We start from the raw sequence: 16,605 nt of genomic DNA on the forward strand, positions 1-16,605 counted from the left end.
TCTCTCAAAATAAGGTTACCATAGATACCCAAGCGGTCAGCAGCTAGCTTAAAGCTCTCATAATTAAATGGTTCCCTATTTTGGATGTTTAGATTAGAAGTCTAATATCAAAATTTGGCAGCTGCAATGGCAAGGTCTTTGATGGTAAAGAAGTATTTTATCCCTTGCCGATTGACTGCTGTGTGAATAGGTTCCAACACCTCAATCACGCCCAAAGTTCTCATTAGGTTCCTATGTTTATTCCACGACTGTAGTGGGTCTCTAGGTTCAGCTCTTACCCATAAGTCTAATCCATTCTCTTGTCTTTGAAAGGAATTGTAGGCTTTAAGCCACTTTATTTGATTAACACCAAAAGAAATAAATTCCTGCAATTGGACATCACCCACGAAAGGTTGGGATTCTGCTCTCTTTCTCCATCTAATACAAGGTTGTGCAAATAAAATTCACATAATAATATCTGAACCTTCACCCCATAATGCTTACAATAGTTTGTGAAGTCATCAATGGTTTTTATTTCTAGAGGCACTCCTGCTTTAACAACTTTAATTTTCAATTGTAAATATCGTTCCATTAAAAACAAAGCATAGTTCCTAGCAGGTGCTCTACATGCTAGCACATCAGTATACAAAGAGCATAAGGTATCCATTTGTTTGATGACTACGTCTAGTCTATGAGTTACCTTTGTGACTATTTCTTCTACTTTTCACCATTGTTCAAAGGCCTGAGTTTCTGATGCATTAATGTCTTTTAGCTATTGTTGCAATTTCTTACATTTTTCTCGAGGGACAGTCTGCTCTGTAAGTTTCTGTATTGTTGGCTAGGCCTGTGCCAAATCTTTTTGCAGAGTTTCTGTCCTTGGGTCATTTTCCAACATAGTAGTTGTAGGTGGGAGATCTACTTGGGTCTTCTTATTACAACATCTAATCATTATGGTCTGAGTTTCCTTAGAGGATGGTGCCTCTGTCTGGATTGCCTTATTACAGACCAATATGTTCTATGTTTGTACTTTGACATGGGTAACAGCCGGATGCTGTTCCTTTCGGTTTTGAATGGCAGGTTGGGCTTGAGTCCTCTTAATATTTTTCTTAGGGGGTTTTGTCGGGGCGGTTGCATGCTTTACCACAAGGGTCCTTTTTGCTTTCTTCCCCATTTTCAAAACCCTTATTTGTTGTCGAAGTTGCACAATCATGTTAAGCAATCTTTGCTGTTCCTTTCATAATATTTTGATTTCCTATGTTTTCTTGGAAGGAATAATCATTCATTTACTTTGGCCTGGGCTTTGTACCTCCAGTATTGTATCTTTTCCTTGACCAATTTCCTGATTTTCTTCTTTTATTCTGCTGATTGGTTTGTTTAGGGGTAGAAACCCTAGCTTGCTCTACTGTCTCCTAGGTAACTTCTTCTTCTACCCCTTCTTCTTCATGGAATTCCTCCAGTGTATTCTGACTAGGAACAGATTGTTCCCCTCCTTCATCTTCATCACTTTCCTCTCCAGATACACTCTCATCATGGGCAGAGTGATCCTCTTCTTCCTCTTCCTCGTCACATAGTTCTTCAGATGCACCTTTATCATGAACAGTGTGCTCCTGCGGTCCTTCATTGTTGTGGAGGTTAAGTGGGTTGAGAGGTTGAGCATATTCATCCATATTGGCCAGAATCTGGGCCAATTCATCTTCTTGCAGTGGGTTTTGTAGTGGACTTCCACTACATTGCTCTGTTTCCTCTTCCTCCTGACCAGATTGTTCAGTCCCTTCCTCTAGTTCTCCTTCATTGTCTTCCTCCAATTCTTTTTCGTTCTCCTCTCCTTCCAATTGTGGGGGTTTCTCATTTTGTGAATCATCTATTTCCACCAGTTGACTGATGTTCCCCTAGGAATTTTCCAACCTTCCTCTGATCCATGCCAATCTAACAGATTTTCTTCGTCTCAGTGGTTTGTTCGATGTATTGGCAACATGTTTTCATTTTGGGGCTGGCAAGGCCAGTCTCCCATCTATCGTGGAAATCAGCTCATCCCAGCTGCTCTACTGTTGAGCAAGACTGTGGCTAACTATCAGTCGTATTAACCCATGGTGGCTTACTACTGACTCTACATGGCGAGATTTCTTCATGCTTCGGGTAACATTGTGTAATAAAGAATTTAAAAATGCAAGCAAATTCATAGCGCATTTTTGCTTTAACACAGCTAAAAGTTTAAGGTGGCGTGGTCTTACCATGTCATTCCTGCCCTCAAAGGTGATGTAGCTCTGGATGATTCTTGCCAATTCTGCCCACGACTCTCCCAAGACTGCTGGTAAAACTCCCTTTCCTCTTACATTCAGGTTCTGCCCTTCATCCTGGAAGATTTTTATGGCGTCTTGCAGTCTCACCTTTTTTAGAGTCCACACAGGTCTAGTGGCTGGCAGTCTCAAAACCTCTACAATTATGTTGTTAGTGACTGTTATTTGTCTCCCTTTCACCATGGAGTGATGTTCTTGCAAGTTCTGCAAAAATTCAATTACCACCGTCTCATTAGATTGTTGTAGACGATTGAGATAAACTATCCATCTTGCCCTCGCTAGGATCTCTCGTGCAGCATCAGAGACCATCAACACTTGTGGTTCTCCGCGAGTTGATCTTCCTCCCATGCTTAGCACACTGTGTCATGCGGAAAGAGTCGATAGTGCGGACACAAACAACCTCCCTAGAAGCTTAAGGCTTTCTAGTGACAAACAAGACAATTAAGAGCAATCCTTCTCTAAATATGCGTTTATCATACAAGAAATCAAGTGTTTAGATCCTACCCGTAACCAAACGTTGTTGTAGTAGTCCAGCCTCGTCGATCCGGATGAGCTCCTCCTTCTCTTCGAAACCTACATTCACTAACAATCAAACGATTAAATAGCACCTGAATATCTCATAAAACAAAACATATTTAACATACAGACCAAGGAGTCTATGAAACAACTCATAAATAACAAATTGTTGAGAAGAATGGACTTATTTGTATTAATAGGAAACAAAAAAAACCATTACAACCTGAGCCTTGGTGTTGTGCAAGTTCCTCCCAGGGTCCAGCAAGAGTTTTCCTTTACTTTGATCAGCTCACCCACTTCCAAATGAAATAAGAAAGGATGACAATCTCTCCTCACAAGCTTCTACAAGGAAGTCCTAATCTCAGCAGCATCTACCCTTAGGAATTTTCAGCTTTCAACCTCCCCTCCCTCTGGTCCAATGCATGTATTTATAGTGATGTAGAGGAAGTTAATCAGGTCCACCATCAATGGGATAAGCCCCTCTTTTGGGTGGGTTAGCTCCCCTCTTGATGGGATAAGTTCCTCTCCCATAGGGATACATGAACCATCTGGAGGCGCTCTATACACGTCAAACAAGCTTCTAGAATGCTCTAGAAATGACCACAAGTAACTTTTTTTAGAGTGAAACTTGCGCTTATTGACCTTTACAGGAGTACGCACCCATTGCTTTACAGACAGAGCGTACAAGTACACAGGTATTGTGAACTTGGATTGCGTACCCGCAGGTAAGGCTGAGAGAAACTGCATACCAGAGATAACTTGACTTTAAATTACTTTTCTCCCTTTCTTTGAGTTTGACATGGAAAGCAGAGGCATGAGACTTGCCAAGGAGGATAGTATGACAGTTGATGGAGCCATACAAACTGCAAATAGTCATGGTGACATTTTTTAGTGTAACAGATTCCCCCCAGGCTTCATTGCATTCAACCAGATGGATGGAATGAAGGTTTACTTTTAATATTTAACTTGAAAAGGGGGGCATGTACCTCGCTTTGCATCATTATAGTGGGGCCATGCAAACTTTTTGAGCATAGTTCCTTGTGTTGTGTCAAGCTCGTTAAAAAATGAAACAAGGGTAGGTTAAGTAGGTAGATTGTAGAGAGTAGTCATGAGCATAGTTCCTTGTCTTGTGTCAAGCTCATTAAAAAATGAATCAAGGATTTTAGAGCATTGTTCCTTGTCTTGTGTCAAGCTCGTTAAAAAATGAATCAAGGTTCTTTAGAGTAAAGTTTTTTGTTAGGTAGATTGTAGAGAGTAGTTATGAGCATAGTTCCTTATCTTGTGTCAAGCTCGTTTAAAAAATGAAACAAGGGTTTTGAGGATAGTTCCTGTTACTGAGTCAACCTCGTTAAAAAATGAATCAGGTATGAGGATAGTTCCTATTACTGAGTCAACCTCGTTTAAAAATGAATCAGGTATGAGGATAGTTCTTTTCTTGTGTCAACCTCCTTAAAAATGAAACAACTCCCTTTTCAAGTTAAATATTGAAAATGAACCTTCATTCCATCCACCTTATTGAATGAAATGAAGCTAGGGGGGCATGCACTCTAGTAGTTATGCTTAGGGGGCATCAAGCACAGTTTTATCTCTGTTTCAAGCTTGTGTAAAAATGAAACTACTTTAAAGCATAGTTTTTCTCTGTTTCAAGCTTTTTTTTAAAATGAAACCTATCTCGAGTCAATTTCGGTTATTTTCAAGACTCGCTAAAATCATGAAAATCCCGAGAATATTTTGCTATCTTTCATTCTCGTAAAACAAATGAAAATGCCAAGTTCTTTCCGTCTTTTCCTTTTCGTAAATTAAATTGAAAGTCGACCATATGAGTACATTTTTATCATTTTTTCGAACTCATTAAAACTTACGAAAAATGAAAACCGTGAGTACATTTTTATCATTTTTCGAACTCGTTAAAACTTACGAAAAAGTGAAACATCAGAGTCATCTTTTAAGCCCTTTTCTGACTCCTAAAACATGAAAAGATTGCCAAGCGTTTCTTTTACACTCGTTAAAATGGAATTAAAAGACGGTCCCCTTATAGCCCTTTTTTGACCGTAAAAACAGGAAAATATTGCCGGGTTTTTGTCGTTTCAAACTCGATACTGGAAATGAAACGACGTGTCCTTGATCGCTTTTTACTTTTCAGGTCAAAGATACTAATCATGAAAGTACTCCTTGGTTGCAAGATCAAGCGGTTCCCTCAAGTATTATTTTATACTTTTTCGGACTTGGGAGACACAAACTTACGAAAAAGTTCGACCCTGGAGTCTTCTATAGTTTTTTCAGACTCTCTAAAATTGAAAAACGCTGAGTTTCTCCTATACTGGACTCGTTAAAATTTCACAGTAAAGGACCTGTTCGATTACAAACAGGAACAAACCACTCCTTCTTAGGGTTCGAATCTAAACTAAGTTGGACTCATCCGAAGGATGAGCTTATAATCAAGCATATGTTATCCTCCTCAAGCTTGTAAAAAATAAAGAGGTACTTGCCAGAAATGGTGGGGGAAAAGAGAGAAGAATGAACCTATTTGTTATCCTTTGTCATAGAAGAACCTTACTACCACTCTTGAACACGACACTTTCCATTCACCTGGGTTGGGAAATCCTTTGTCTTAAAGTTGATTAAAACCACTTTGAAAGTATTCAACCGTTTCTGGGTATTAACTTTGGGTCAATCGTCGCCAAGCCATCTGTCGTGTCGTTATGTGTTCAAGAGGTCTCTGCAAATAAACCATTCATATGCAAAATACTTGTCATCCATTTTTGACCATCCCTGAGTCAGTCCTTACAGCAACATTTCTTCAACTTGAACTATGATTTCGTGTTGTGGGCTTGCCTGCAACGGGTCGCTTTCTATCGACATCAACACATTATCTAGAGAGATGACTTAGAAATCGTCAGTACCTTGAAGTCTGCATGCATCAATGGCAGGTTTCTCGCCTTTGACGACAGTTTACATCATTGACTTTCGATCAAGGGATTCCGTGACATGTTCGACATCAACTCATTCATTCACATCTCATGGATTGTACTGGGTACTTTGAGAACCATTAACATTACTGGTGGTCTCTCTCACACTTGTTAACAGTTTACATCATTGACTGGTAATCAAGTGGTTTCTACCATGTTCGACATCAACTCATTTATTCGCATGGATAGAATCGTACCAATTCGGGAAGTAGAAATGAAGACCCTAGATCTAGTTTCCACCATCCAAGCTGCGAGGAGTTTTGTATTCATTGTATAAGTAGACTAACTATAAACAGATGGCTGCGTCCATACTGTGTCTACATGAGTCTATGATTATGATGTACTGCGAAATCATTCCTGTATCAGAGCAGTAGTTAGATTGTTAGTTAAAGTTTCCAATCTGAGTATGGGAATGCCTACCTCAGCGACGATATCATCTTATATATGTATTTTGTGTTGAATATTTGCAAGTTCTGACCAGGTTCTCCACAAGATAATCCTTGAAATGATAAAGTACTTCACCCTTCCTAGATGATTTGAAACCCTAAATCTACTTCAGGCTTCGCACTTTAGGGGGCAATCTATTACACTAAAAAATGTCACCATGACTATTTGCAGTTCGTATGGCTCCATCAACTGTCACACTATCCTCCTTGGCAAGTCTCATACCTCTGCTTTCCATGTCAAACTCAAAGAAAGAGAGAAAAGTCATTTAAAGTCAAGTTATCTCTCGTATGCAGTTTCTCTCAGCCTTACCTGCGGGTACGCAATCCAAGTTCACAATACCTGCGTACTTGTACGCTCTGTCTGTAAAGCAATGGGTGCGTACTCCTGTAAAGGTCAATAAGCGCAAGTTTCACTCCAAAAAAGTTACTTGTGGTTATTTCTAGAGAATTCTAGAAGCTTGTTTGACGTGTATGGAGCGCCTCCAGATGGTTCATGTATCCCTATAGAAGAGGAACTTATCCCATCAAGAGGGGAGCTAACCCACCCAAAAGAGGGGCTTATCCCATTGATGGTGGACCTGATTAACTTCCTCTACAACACTATAAATACAGGCATTGGGCCAGAGGGAAGGGAGGTTGAAAGCTGAAAATTCTTAAGGGTAGATGCTGCTGAGATTAGGACTTCCTTGTAGAAGCTTGTGAGGAGAGATTGTCATCCTTTCTTGTTTCATTTGGAAGTGGGTGAGCTGATCAAAGTAAAGGAAAACTCTTGCTGGACCCTGGGAGGAACTTGCACAACACCAAGGCTCAGGTTGTGCAAAGAGTCGATAGTGAAAAGACTGAGACAAACCTCCAAGTAATGACCAAAGGAAATCAAATCAAGAATTTCTCAAAAAAGAGACTCAAAACACCCAATTGATGAAAGCTTAAAGCAGGAATGCCAATGAAACAAGCTTAGGTGAATATTTATGGCAGGTAACCAGTGGATCTGGGCAGTAAAAACAAATTAAAACCAAAATCTAAAAGGCAAAAAAGAAGAAAATTGAAATTTTCTTAATTTTGACAGGGTACGCAGGTGACCTGTTTGCACAGGTGCAGGTACGCTCTGTGCACAAAGCTGCAGTGTGTACAAGTACGCACTGTGCTCAACGCAGAGGCTGCGTACTTCTAGCAAAACTAAGAAAAGCTAAAATCTAATTTAACCCTAAGCTAGCCCACCCAAAAACACAGTCAGACAGCCAAAAACCAGAAAACAAACGACTTTTCTCAGATCAAAAGTTGATACAAAGGAAAAAACATTCACATCAATGGATTCCGCAGCGGAGTCGCCATTTTGTCATGCGGAAAGAGTCGATAGTGCGGACACAACCAACCTCCCTAGAAGCTTAAGGCTTTCTAGTGACAAACAAGACAATTAAGAGCAATCCTTCTCTAAATATGCGTTTATCATACAAGAAATCAAGTGTTTAGATCCTACCCGTAACCCAACGCTGTTGTAGTAGTCCAGCCTCGTCGATCCGGATGAGCTCCTCCTTCTCTTCGAAACCTGCATTCACTAACAATCAAACGATTAAATAGCACCTGAATATCTCATAAAACAAAACATATTTATCATACAGACCAAGGAGTATATGAAACAACTCATAAATAACAAATTGTTGAGAAGAATGGACTTATTTGTATTAATAGGAAACAAAAAAAACCATTACAACCTGAGCCTTGGTGTTGTGCAAGTTCCTCCTAGGGTCCAGCAAGAGTTTTCCTTTACTTTGATCAGCTCACCCACTTCCAAATGAAACAAGAAAGGATGACAATCTCTCCTCACAAGCTTCTACAAGGAAGTCCTAATCTCAGCAGCATCTACCCTTAGTAATTTTCAGCTTTCAACCTCCCCTCCCTCTGGTCCAATGCATGTATTTATAGCGATGTAGAGGAAGTTAATCAGGTCCACCATCAATGGGATAAGCCCCTCTTTTGGGTGGGTTAGCTCCCCTCTTGATGGGATAAGTTCCTCTTCCATAGGGATACATGAACCATCTGGAGGTGCTCTATACACGTCAAACAAGCTTCTAGAATGCTCTAGAAATGACCACAGGTAACTTTTTTCAGAGTGAAACTTGTGCTTATTGACCTTTATAGGAGTACGCACCCATTGCTTTACAGACAGAGCATACAAGTACGCAGGTATTGTGAACTTGGATTGCGTACCCGCAGGTAAGGCTGAGAGAAACTGCGTACCAGAGATAACTTGACTTTAAATGACTTTTCTCCCTTTCTTTGAGTTTGACATGGAAAGCAGAGGCATGAGACTAGCCAAGGAGGATAGTATGACAGTTGATGGAGCCATACAAACTGCAAATAGTCATGGTGACATTTTTTAGTGTAACACACTGTAAAAACACAGAGATGGTAATGGAATAATTGGCTGTTCAAACTATTGGCAAACACAAAGAAGATGACGAAACAACAAGTTGTTCGAATTTCAAATTTACTTCTAATTGTTGCAGAGCAAAACATGGAAATAGCTTCGGAATAGCAAGCCATGCAAATTGGGAAACAAAATACTGTTAAGCTTTGCTTTTCCCAAGTCATAATTCTCCGAATGATACGCTGACATGTATGCTAGCAAATTATGAGGTCACTTGCTCCCCCCTTGCAATGTGATAGGCCGTCCTCGACCGTCAAATGAAGGAGTAGCATGCTGAACTGCCATAGTACAAAGTCATAAAGGAATAGGGTATACAGAAATGCCATGTTTACAATGACGAGCAGATTTCCGAAATCGAGGTGTATAATGGAATCACTTAATAAATAAGAAAATGTCATGATATGATGCGATAATTGGAGGATAGGATAGCTAATGTGCATAAAAGGTCTTATGCAACCATTATTGACTTTTGGCGTCATAGTTGATTGTAATAGATTTTCATGTATTTAAAGGTTTGGAGGGGTTATACACATAATCTCATTTGAACCATTTATAAAGATATAAGAAGAAGGGTTTTATAATTGCTATTGGTCTATAAGGAATATGACTTCAATACCATCAATAGAGCTTTATTTCCCACAGGTGTCCATAACCTTGACAAAGTTGTTTATTTCACCTATGGAACCATAATCCTTTGTGTATGCCTAGGAAAGTGTTGTGCAATGTCAAAATGGAGGCCATTATGCTGGCTTGGTAACCAGATAAATCATAATGCCATTCACCAGGAAGGAGTGAAAGGTGGGCAGGCTGGCTCGTGATGAGACCTCCTGTTCCAAGGGCTTTTATTTTTTTGCTGATGTGCCTCTTGGATCATATCCTCGGTATGGTGGCCATAATGGGAATGCCACTTCACTTTCTTCCTTATGATCATGGTAGGCTGGCTCTTGATGAGACCCCCTATCCTTCATTTGACAAACCATGTTAGCAATCATATAAAAATTTTCTTCTTTTTTCTTTTATATAGCACTTTTCATATTTATATACAGAGGGTGGCTCAACACTCCTTAAGAGTAGGGATGGTGGAAGAAGTCTTAACATCCCAACAGGAAAATATGTCCTTTATTATTATTCATTAATAATGATCAAAGAGAATTATGGGGATTTAGGAAGAACCATCATGATAAGAATAATCAATCATATCGGTATTAATAGAATAATGACAACATGGTGATCAATAGTTGTGTCCTTTCCTCTTTTCTCTTATCAATTCAAAGCAATTTCTTGTAAAGATAACGATTTTTATGTAATTTGTTGATTTCAGTATCCTCTAGTTTTTGTATTTGTTGCATGAATGTATAGTTGTGCTTTAAATGAGCATAACTCAAAAAATGATTGAAATGGTAAAACACACAAAAAACAAAATGTACTCTAAAAATGTTGTTCTCAACTAATCTACAAAAAATGCAAGAAAAAGGAAAAAAATATGCTCAAAATTGTTGTTCATTGAAAGGAACAACAACTGTCCCTTAATTGGAACAACAAAGAAAACAAGCACAAACAAAAAATGCGAAAATGTTGTTCCTTCGGAAAGGAACAATGAAAAAATGAAAGTGTTGTTCCTTCGAAAAGGAACAGCAGAAAAATGAAAGTGTTGTTCCTTCGGAAAGTAAAAGAATAAAGTGAAAGTATTGTTCCTTCGGAAAGGAACGATAGAAAACGAAAGTGTTGTTCCTTCGAAAAGGAACAGCAGAAAATGAAAGTGATGTTCCTTCGGAAAGGAACAAAAAAAATGCAGAAGTGTTGTTCCTTCGGAAAGGAACAACAAAAATGTGGAAGTGTCGTTCCTTCAGAAAGGAACAACAAAAATGTGGAAGTGTTGTTCCTTCATAAAGGAACAACAAAAGTGTGGAAGTGTCATTCCTTCAAAAAGGAACAACAAGATGTGAAAGTGCTATGAAAGTGTTGTTCCTTTTGAAAGGAACAACAAAACGGCGGACTTTTGTTCCTTCGGAAAGGAACAACAGGATGCAAAAAAATGTTGTTCCTTCGGAAAGGAATGGAAAATGGTGAAAATGTTGTTCCTTCGTAAAGGAATAGTAGAATGAAAAAGTGTTGCTCCTTCAGAAAGGAACAACAAAATGGTGGAACTGTTGTTCCTTCGAAAAGGAACAACAGAATTCAAAAAGTTTTGTTCCTTCAAAAAGGAACAACAAAGTGGTGAGAATGCTGAGCCTTTGGAAAGGAATAGCAAAATGTAGAAGTGTTGTTTCTTCAAAAAGGAACAACAGAACAATGAAAATGTTGTTTCATCTGAAAGGAACAACAAAATGAAAAATTTCAGAAATGCAAAAATATGTATAGAAAAAAAAAACAAAAGAATTATGTACAAAATTTAAAGGCAATCAAATTACTTTAATGAACCAAAGGTGAGGAAGAATTCACTTCCTCAGCCAGAATTTTCATGTCGAAGTCTTCCCGGAGTTGCTGGTTGAAGGATTCTCGAGTGAGTGGTTTGTGGTACAATCGAACTCGGTGGCCATTTGCCTTAAAGGCATGTCCAGATCCATTTGATGGCGGTTAAAGTAATGGTGCCATTATCATGTACCTTCTGGATTTCATATGGTCCTAGCCAGCGAGTCTAAAGTTTCCCTGAAAAATCCTGAAACCTAGAATCATATAGGAGCGCCCAATCTCCTTCGCGAAAGAATTTCTTTTTGATGAGGGCATCATGCCATTTGGCTCTATATTGTTGGATTAATGCAGTATGTTGAAGAGCAGAGAGCCTAATTTCATCCAAATCATTGATCTGTTGTAGTCTATTAATCTGGGCCTTGTTTAAATCCAGACTGACTTCTTGCGTTGTTCTCAAGGTCTATATTTCGAATTCTATTGGAAAGATGGGTTCCTTTCCGAATACTAGCTGATATGGTGAATAACCAATAGTGCTTCTCCATATTGTTCTATATGCCCACAAGGCTTTCGACAATCTTGTAGCCCAATCGCATATGTGTGATGCAACGGTTTTTGTCAGTATTGCTTTTATTACCTTATTCATACTTTCTACTTGGCCATTAGCTTGTGGGTGGTATGGAGTAGTAATTTTATGCTGAATATGATAGTTTTTTAGTGTTGTAGCTATTTTATTACCAGTAAAATGTGGTCCTCCTTCCGTGATTATGTCTCTTGGGAGGCCATATCGCACAAATATGTGGAACAAGAATTGAATAATGGAATCCTCTGTAGCTCTTGGCAATGCCTCTGCTTCAACCCATTTGGTGACATATTCTGTTGCTACCAGAATATATGTTTTCTAGTTTGATGATGGGTTGATTGGACCAGCAAAATCGAGTGCCCATCGTTCAAATGGTTCAATGACTAGCTATGGGTTCAGGGGAATTTTATCGTACTGTCGAGGGCGTCCTGCTCTTTGGCAGCTATCACAAGCTTGAACAAACTTCTTTGCATCTTTGAAGATTGTGGGCCAATAATAACCTATTTGCAGAACTTTGTGACCAGTTCTTCGACCTGCGAAATGTCTGCCACATGGTCCGTCGTGATAGGCTTCCAAAATGTCAAAAATTTCATCTTCATGGATGCATCTCCTGATGTGCATATCCACCCTTGTATGAAATAGGTAGCCCCCAATCCAAGAAAATAGGTACTACGTTGGACAATTTGCTTTCGTTCTTTGGGAGTCAAATGTTTTGGTAACTTGCCTACTGCTAAATAATTCACAGCATCAGCATACCAGGGTGTTTTGACAGTAACAACGAACAAATGTTTGTCTGGAAATTGATCTTCGACCGCTGCTGCATCCACTGGTTTTGGCATTCATGAAAGGAAGTCAGCTACAGGATTTTCTTTTCCAGGTTAGTCTTTTATTGTGATATCAAATTCCTACAATAAAATTAACCATCTGGTTACCCTACCATTTTTGATTGGTTTATTTTCTCAATACTTTATGGCAGAGTGATCTGTATATAAAACAACAGGATATCTAGTAATATAATGCCTAAATTTATTGATAGCATGAATCACAGCTAAAAATTCCTTTTCAGTAACGGTATAGTTCAACTCAGTAGGAGACAAATTCTTGCTAATGTAATAAATTGCATATGGTTTTTTGTCTTCTTCCTTCCCAAGGACTGCTCCAATAGCTGTGTTTGAAGAATTTGATGAAATTTGAAATGGCAAGTCCCAATTTGGACCTCTAAGAACTGGGGCTATTGACGTTAGATTTTTTAGACCCTCAAAAGCATGGTCACGTTTATCTGTCCAAACAAAGTCAAAATTTCCTATCAGTGCATATAAAGGTGCAGCAATATGAGAAAAATGTTTTATAAATCTCCTATAATAACCAGAAAATCCAAGAAAACTACGTACCTTTGTCAGTGTGGTAGGAGTAGGTATTAACAAGATTATCTGAATTTTGGTCGTATCTACATGTATTCCAGCTGCTGAGATATAATGAACTAGGTTGAGTCCTTCAATCATGATCATATAGAAATTTTCATGGCTCAAGTAGAACCTGGGGGCAATGCATCGTCACAGCACCCTTTCCAGTGTGTCTAATGCTAGGTCAAAATCATCTCCGTATGGTGTAAAATCATCCATATATACTTCGAGCCCTTCATTTATTAAATTTGAAAAGATGTTGAGGATAGCCCTTTGAAATGTGGTAGGGGCATTGCATAGGCCAAAGGGTAAAACTCTATAGCCAAACGTTCCCCAAGGATACGTAAAAATAGTTTTATCTTGGTCTTCAGGGGCAATCTAAATCTGATTGTATCCACTGAAGCCATCCAAGAAAGAAAAGAATTTCTTCCCTACTAAAGTATCTAATACCTGGTCAATGAATGGAAGGGGAAAGTGGTCATTTTATGTTGCTTTATTTAGTTCTCTGTAATCTACACAAATCCTCCACTTTCCATTCTTCTTTGGCACCACTACAAGTGGAGAGACCCATTTTCTATCATAGATAGGATAAATAAAGTTCACATCTAAAAGTTTTTGCAGTTCAGCTTTCACAATATCTTTTAGATGAGGGTTAAGTCTCCTTTGGGGTTGGCGAATAGGTCTTGCATCCTTTTCTGTGTAAATGTGGTGTGTACATAACTGGGGATCGATTCCTTTCATGTCCAGATAATCTCATGAAAATGCTTCCTTGTATTTTCTTAGTAATTGGATTAGCTTCTCTTCTTGTTCAGGAGTCAGGTTGGTATTAATGTTTAAATTTTTTCCTGGCTCAATTTCTACAGTTTTCCTATTTGACACAGAGGTAGTAGGTATTGTTTGATCATGAGTGTCTTTGAGAGGATCTTCTTCTAATTCATTATCAAATGCTGCCTCTATCATGTGACATTGTATGTGGGATCTGGATTCAACTTGGTTAATAAAGTTGTTAATAACATCATCCTCTATTTGATCTTTGAAATCTAGGGCATCTTTTATGGTTAATGGGGATCTAATGTTTTCAGTGAGGTATGATACAGGATGTTTGTTAGCTTTTATTATCATGACACTTGGCTAGGCGAGAGGGTATAGGGCTAGATTCTTTATGTTACTCCCTCTAGTTATGGTCATGCTGCCTTGTCGGCAGCCAATATAAGCATCAACGGTTGCAAGCCAAGGTCTGCCTAAAATCAACGGATGTCCATCAAGTCAGTTTTTGGGGTTTATTATCATAAAGTTGGCAGGATATTCCTAGGAATCAATAGATACCATGACATCATGTAGTTTCCCTTCTGGCCTAACCATTGATCGATCAACTAGTTCTAATAAAGTGGAAGTCGGTTCTACTGATGTAATGCCCAGTTTTTGACAAGTGGCAGTTGTTAAAATATTAATTGCAACCCCTAAATCAACTAAGGAATTTGAAAAGGTTTTTCCATTGATTTGTACTATTACTATTGGGTTTCCTGGGTCTTCATACTTAACCGATGTTTCTCTTACTGATAACAGGGTAGATAAGGTGCCAACTACTTGGACTGTTGGGTTATTTGTTATTCTCCTCCTTGGTTTTTTTATACATAGCTCTTTAATGGTCTTTGCATATATGGGGATATCTTGGATGGCTTGGAGGAGTGGGATTTTTATGTACAAATTCTTAAGTTCTCCTAGAATATCAAAATCAGGATGTTCTATAGGATGTGGTACAATTAGTCATTCTGGGAATGGGGGAGAAGATGTGGTTGGTTGATTATGAGTCTGTTGTTTGATCACATCTTCTTCTTGTGATGGTTGTTCTATAGGTAACTAATTTTCAACTTGAATAGTTTTATCTCCCTCTGTTTCTATAATGCGCCCAGATCTTAATTGAAGGTCATTGCACTCCCTTAGATCAGTTTCTAGTTCTGGTGTTTCAATTATTTGAATATATTAAACTGGTCTGTTATTTGGGTTTGGGTTGGGCTAGGTTGGGAGTTGTCGTCTTAAATTGGACTGGAGGTTTTGTTGTAGTGCTGGCAGTGTAGGGTGAGGGAGGGGAATGGTTCCTACTGCCTGATTCATTGGTCTTTGCCAGTTTGTCTACTAGGATTGACTCTGTGAAGTAGGAGGGGACCATTTTGTTGGATACGCACTATTTTGCCAATATGGTGGAGCATAGGGAAAATTTGGCCAATTAGATTGGCTTGTTTGATTCGGCCATGGAGAGGATGAAGGAAATGGTTGTTGTGACCAATTTGGGAAGGGGGGTTGATTTTTCCACATTGTATTATTGTTATAGACATTTTTGTGCCTTACAGCTCTAAGCATGAAATGTTCAATTCATGAGCTGACTCATCCTCTTTGCATACATCTATATATGGATCCCTCACCAAGAGATCCAGAGGCTGGAATATTGTACATTGCAGAGAATTTCTGTTGGTTTTGAGGTAGATATCAGAGTATTGGGTGATTTATGCTTTGTTGGAGGTGAAGAAGGGGCTTCTCTGCTGGGAGGTTGATGCTGGATCAAGAATCATCGGTTGTAACTCCTCCTGGATCTTCTTGTTATATCAATAAAACTATTTGAGTTTCTCCTACATTCTTGTGTATCATTGATGTTTGTTAAATTTGTATGTTTAGCTTAAATCTGATCCTAAGCTTTTTATGAGTATGAACCCATGTCTTTGTATAGTTTCCTTCTTCTGTGATCCTGCAGGTACTTGGTGAAGCTGGGCAAGTAAGGGAGCAGGTAGCTGGGAGCTGTCAAAGAGAAGAGAGATTGGATCAAAGGACTAGCGCAAGACACAGGTTGGTTCATCCTATTTCTCTTTGTTTATAGTTCACAAAGGAGAATACAAAAGTAGTTTTCTCTGTTTGTTTCTAAGGTCACTGTCACACCTTAGTGGGATAGGGTCGTTCTAAATAGACACTTTTCCTGTTAACAAAATGGCGACTCCGCTGGGGACGATTGTCTAGTTGGTTTGTTTGTGTTTCTCTTGTTGTTTGTTTCATAGACTTAGAAGTAGCGAATCGAACTACATTTGCCATTAACAAATGCAAAGTAGACATCTGCTACTTCAATCCATTCATTGGATCTGTTTATGATTTTGAACAGCTGATTCACAAATGATCTGATTGCCCTTTGTGATAGCTCTTAGACCTTCATTAAATCTACCCTCTGATTGTGCATTACTGATTGCTTTTACTCGGCCAAAAACCATAGATTAAACTGCAAACCGTGACCCATAACCCGGATAGAACTCTCGTTTCTGCCCCAGCGCAGGCTCTGTGAAGAGGTTCTACATTTCAGCGCAGTTCCCGAGAGGGCAACCTGCGTTGCAATCCAGTTTCTCTGTGTAACAGGTGCATTGATCAGCCTAGCCCTGTGCTGCTGAGGTTCTTTGCTTCATTTTTTCAGTTTTTGTCTCTGATTTTTGCAGCCTGTGATCAGTGTATGTGTCTATTTAAAAACCCCTTTTCTTTGCTATAATTCTGCCTCAGTTGTATAAAAGAAACTGTAGATGTTTTTTGTGTGTTTGTTA

The sequence above is a fragment of the Pinus tabuliformis genome, chromosome 7 (genome assembly GCF_031772625.1).
Source record: "Pinus tabuliformis cultivar Carrire ecotype Pingquan chromosome 7, CPIR1, whole genome shotgun sequence".
Classification (NCBI taxonomy): Eukaryota; Viridiplantae; Streptophyta; class Pinopsida; order Pinales; family Pinaceae; genus Pinus; species Pinus tabuliformis.